The sequence below is a fragment of the Chiloscyllium punctatum genome, chromosome 7 (assembly GCF_047496795.1).
Source record: "Chiloscyllium punctatum isolate Juve2018m chromosome 7, sChiPun1.3, whole genome shotgun sequence".
NCBI lineage: Eukaryota > Metazoa > Chordata > Chondrichthyes > Orectolobiformes > Hemiscylliidae > Chiloscyllium > Chiloscyllium punctatum.
Genome location: NC_092745.1, coordinates 35749949 through 35755948, shown reverse-complemented (window position 1 = coordinate 35755948; position 6000 = coordinate 35749949).

The window sequence follows — 6000 nt, the reverse complement described above, 5'->3', positions numbered from 1 at the left end:
CAGAGGGCTATAAGACTATTCGGGGTAGTGATAGGGTGAGTAGGAAGGCACTTTTTACATGAGTAAAGCACTCAATAATGAGGGACAGAGATTGAAGGCATGAACACACAGTAACCAGAGCAATAATAGGCTATTTGGCCCTTTGAGTCTGCTCTGTCATTCAGTCTGATCATGGCTGATCCTCTCTCTCTCAAAGCCATATTCCTGCTTTCTCTCCATTCCCTTCATGCTGTTAAAATGCAAAACAATTATCTCTCTCTCTTTTTTGAATATATTCAGTTTCCTGTCCTCTACAGCCTTCTGTGGTACAGAATTCAAAAGATTGACCACCCTCTCAGGAAGGAAATGTTTCTTCATCTCAGTCCCAAATTGTCTATTCCATATCCCCAATGAGATTGTGACCCCTGGTTCCAGACTCCCCAACCAGGGGAAACTTCCTCCCTGCCCAGCCCTGTTAGAATTTTATATGTTTCAGTCAGATCCCCTCTCATCCTTCTAAACTTGAGTGAGTTCGGGCCCAGTCGAGGTAGAGAGTGAGAGGAGAGTTGAGGAGAATTTTTTTCACCTAGTGGGTGATGGGAGTCTGGAACTCACTGCCTGAAAGGCTGGTTGAGTCACAAACTCTCGTGACATTGGAGCAGTGTTTAGATATTCTCTTGTGTTGCTGTAACCTCCAGGATAATGGGCCAAGAGCTGGAGGATGGGATTAGTGTCATCAGATCTTTTTTGACTAGTACAGACACAACGCGCCAAATGGCCTCATTCACTGCTGTTCACATCAACGACTCTCTGAGACAGAGAGAGAAAGCGAGAGAAGAGCTGACATGGCTCTCTCTGCCTGATGCCATTTACATACTGAGGAACACCCAGTCAGACTCTCACAGGCTGCAGCTTTATAAAGCAGAGCCCAGTGAAGGTAGAATTTATCAGGAACCAGGCACAGGGACAGGAGCACACACCATGATTTCACACATTCAGCTGATCTGGCCCCTGGTATTCTGTGTCACAGGTACAAATCTCTCTCCTTCCAACTTGAATCTTTAGCTGCTCTCCATTTCACTCCAATTCCACTGACTTGTGATTGAAGGGAAAATGCTGAAACCAGAGGAATGCTCATTGTCTCCAACAATCTCTCATTTGACAGGCTCTTTCTGTGACAGTTCTGACTTCATTTTGTTTCTCTCTGACCCCTCAGGTATCAGTGGGGACATCATCATGACCCAGTCTCCCCCAGTTCTGTCAGTGGGACTGGGCCAGACTGCAACCATCACCTGTAAGGCCAGTCAAAGCATTAGCAGCTATCTTACCTGGTACCAGCAGCGAGAAGGTCAGAAACCCTCTCTCCTGATCTATGAAGCAAAAGATCGATTCACAGGAGTCTCCGATCGATTCACCGGCAGTGGATCAGGGACCAGTTTCACCCTGACAATCAGCAACATTCAAAATGAGGACGTCACTGACTATTAGTGTCAGCAACCTAACAGCTGGCCTTCACAGTGATACAGAGCCGTGCAAAAACCTCAATGTGCACAGCACCACCTCCGGTACTGACACATCCCAGAGTTATATAAAATGTATAATAATTGACACACAGTCCCACCTCCTGCACTGACACATCCACAGTCACATATAAATTAAGTTGAACAAATTACCCCATGCTGGGATTGTCACTGTCCACAACACACTCCAGTCCCTGTGGTGTTCACCACTCACTGAAGGCCTCAAGTTTCCCTCTTACACTCCATGGCCACACGTGAAGAGCAGCTGCAAGATTTAACATTGAAAAATAAAGTTCACAAATTGCCCGAGCCCAGCTGGACAGAGAGAAAAAGACATGGGTGAGGATGGAAGAGAGTGACAGAGAGAGAGAGGATTAGAGGTTGAGACTGATGGAGGGTAACAAAGAGCAGAGGGTTTTGTGCACCCTCTGCACTGGGAGCTTTCACTGTGGTTTATGTTCGGTTCAGGAACCAAGCTCAGGCTGAGTAAGTAAACCTCAATCCTCCGTTATTAACCCTTTCAAATTCTAAAGACAATTTCTAAAACACAAACGCTTAATTGTTGAAAGCGTTAATTGGGAGCTGCAGTGAATGAAATTGTTGATTGAGGAGCACTGTGTCTAACAGGGTGTCCAGCTGTATTTCTTCAGTTCCATGCCCCCTTTAAGCAGCAAGATATAAGTCAGTCAGTTTTACTCACCGTGTGGAGGAGCTCTGTCCATTTGCAGCCTGTGGTCCCATTCCTGCAGCATGGAGTGAAATCAGTGAGTAGCCTCCTGCCAGTCTCAGTGTGACAGACACGGGCAGAGTTTGATGTGAGCTCTGGCTCCCTGTCCCACTCTCTGATCCCACTGACCTCAGCAGCAGCAGCAGCAGCAGCACAGTGAGACCCCGAGCTCCCACCTCTGAGCTTTAACTCTGTTCAATCACACAATTACAGAATTGTTACAGTGCACAAGGAGGCCATTCTGCCCATCCTGTCTGGACCAGCTCTCCGAATGAGCAATTGACTGAGTGTCATTCTCCTGCTTTCTCCCTGTCACCCTGCACATTGTTCCTTTTCAAATAACAGTCTCATTCCCTTGATATTGTTTCAATTGAAGCTGCCTCCACCACACTCTCAGGCAGTGCATTCCACACCTTAACCACTCACTGGTCAAAAACATTTTTCCTCATCTCACTTTTGTTACTTTTCCAATTACTTTCAATCTGTGGTCTCTCGGTCTCAATCCTTTCAGAATTGCGATCACTTTCTCCCTATTTACTCTGTCCAGGCCCCTCCTGATTTTGAATTCCTGGAACAATTCTCCTCTCAGCCTTCTCCAAAGACTTGGAGGTGCTGGTGTTGGATTGGGGTAGACAAAGTTAAAAATCACACAACACAGGTTATAGTCCAACAGGGAATTTATTTGGAAGTCCTGATTTTCGGAGTACCACTCCTTCATCAGGTGGTTGTCAGCGGCGCTCCAAAAGCTCGTGCTGGACTATAATTTGGTATTGCATGATCTGTGACTTTCTTCAAAGAAGACAGTCCCAAATTCTCCAATCTATATTCATAACTGATGTTCCTCATCCCTGGAACGATCCTTTGGATATTTTTGCCATCTCTACAAAACATTCATGTCCTTCCTGCATTATCCATGACCTTCATGATTTTATAAACTTCTATAAATTCACTCCTCAGCTTCCTATGCTTCAGGGTAAAAAGTCTCAGCTTTTCCAGCCTCTCATCGTCATGGAGTCATACAGCGTGGAAACACACCCTTCAGTCTAGCTTATACATGCTAACCAGATATCCTAAACTGACCTCATCCCATTTGCTAGCATTTAGCCCACATCTCTCTAAATTCTTCTTATTCATGTCCTCAACCAAACATTTTTTAAATGCTGTAATTGTATCCACCTCCAACATTGCTCTGGCACCTTAATCCACACTCGCATCACCCTCTGTGTGACAAGTTACCCCTCAGGGCTCTTTTGAGTCTTTTGTCTCTCATCTTGAACCTCTGCCTCCCATTCCCAAGGAAAAGACCTTGGATATACACCTTGTCCATGCTCCTCATTTTTTAATAAACATTTAAAAGGCCACCCCTCAGCCTCCGATCCTGCAGGGAAAATAGTACCAGTCTATTCAGCCTCTGCCGATAGTTTAAATCGTGCAATTCCTAGCAATATCCTTGTAAATCTTTTCTGCAGCTTTTTGAGTTTATCAGCATCCTTCCTATCGCAGAATGATCAGAATTGTTCACATTATTCCCAAAGTGGCCTCACCAATTTCCTGTACAGCTATAACATGATATCCCAACTCCTATGTGACCAATAAAAGCAAGTGTACCCAACACCTTCTTCATCTCCCTGTCTCCCTGTGGTTCCACTATCAAGGAATAATGCCCCTGCCCCTGCCCCTGCCCCTGCCCCTGCCCCTGCCCCTGCCCCTGCCCCTGCCCCTGCCCCCCAAGGACTCTTTTTTCAGCAACACTCTACAGGGCCCTCCCATTAACTGTATAACTCCTGCCCTGGTTTGCCTTTCCAAATGCAACATCTCACATTTATCTAAACTGAACTCCATTTGCCACTCCTCTGCCCATTGCCCCATCTGATCAAGGTCCCACTGTACCCTGAGATCATCTTCTTCACTATCCACTGGATCACTAATTTTTGTGACATTTACAAACTTCCCATAACTCCTATATTCACATCCAAGTCATTTATTTAAATGACGAAAAGCAGTGAACCCAGCACAGATCCTTACAGCACACAGCTATTCACAGATCTCCAGACTGAAAAGCAACCCTTTACCACCACTCTCTGTCTCTTATCTTGAAGGAATCTTTTACCCAAATATCTCGCTCTCCCTGGATCCCATGTGGTCTAACCTTACTAACCAGTCAATCATGTGGAACCTTGTCAAACACTTTATTGAAGTCCATATAGACAGTGTCTACTGTTCTGCCTTCGTCAATCTTCTCGGTCACCTCTTCAAACAACCTCAATCAAGTTAGTAAGACACAATTCCCATGCACAAAACCACATTGACTATCCAAATGCATGTAAATCCTGTTCCTCAGAATCCACTCCAACAACTTACCCAGCACTGACATCAGGCTCACTGATCTATAATTCCCTGGCTTTTCCTTCCAGCCTTTCTTAAATAATGGCTAACATTAGCCAACCTCTCCAGTTCTCCAGCACCTTACCTGTGACTGTCGATGATAAACTCAGCCAGGAGTCAGCAATCTCTTCCCTAGCTTCCCACAATATTCTGGGATTTTCCTGTTCAGGTCACGGAGATGGATCTACCTTTATGCATTTGAAGAAATCCTCTTCTGTAATGTGATCTCTTGTCAATACATTACTATTTACTTCCCGAGTTCCCAAACTTCCATGTCTTTCTCCATGATAAATATTGACCCAGAATATTCATTTTGGATCTTAACCATTTCCTTTGGATCCACTCGGAGGTACCTTGTTCATCTTCATGGGGCCCTATTCTCTCTCTAGTTATCTTTTGCTCTTTTCTTATTTACAATAGTTCTACCACTTTTGTCCTCAAAAGAGTTCAGGAATTGTTTGCCCTGTCTCAAATATACCTTGACTCTCCCTGGTCTCCATCCTCTACTGTTCACCTCAGACTTTCCTACGAACCTTTGACCCCATAAGTCCAGTACCTGTGACTCCAACGTTTTATTTAAATCCGATATATCCATATCCCATGCAAGCTGCCATTTTCCCCAGTGAGTTTGTTTGACCCTGAAATGGGTCATTTCCTCCATCACCCTAAACCTTGTGATACAATGATCACTCTTCCCTAAACGTCCTCTCACTGACACTTGATCCACTTGGGCCTCCTCAGTCCCAAGATCCAGATCTAGCAGAGCCTCCTTTCTCATTGGACTGGAAACACACAGCTGGAGAAAGTTCACCTGAGCACACTCTCACAACTCTGGCCCCTTCCTGAGCTTCACACTGCTACTATCCCAGTCAATATTCAGAAATTAAAGCCCCCCACTCCATTATAATAACTCTATAATATTTGGGCTTTCAGGTGTATTCCTCCACATCCTTCCCACTGGGTGGTGACTTATTGACTGCACTGAGGATTCTGTGGTCCTTGATGGCCCTCTCTGATATTCGCTCCTGGCTCCCACAGCCCTGCCAAGTTAGTCTAAACCCTCTCCAACAGCACTAGTAAATCTCCCTAAAGGAACTCAGTCCCAGCTCTATTCAGGAGCAATGCTGTCTGGCCTGTCCAGGTCCCATCTCCCCCAGGGCCAGTCCCAATGTCACAAGGATCTAAAGCCCTCCCTCCTGGACTCTTATTCTACGTCCTGTTCCTCTTCTCACTTGCATGGGGTAGTGGGAGTAATCCGGTGATTCCTACTTTTTAGTTCCTGCTCCTAATTCCTTCACAAGCTCTCTAAATTCTGACTGCAGGACCACATCCCTTTTCTCCCCCTGTCACTGAGGACTGATGAGGACCATGACTGCTGACTGTTCCCCC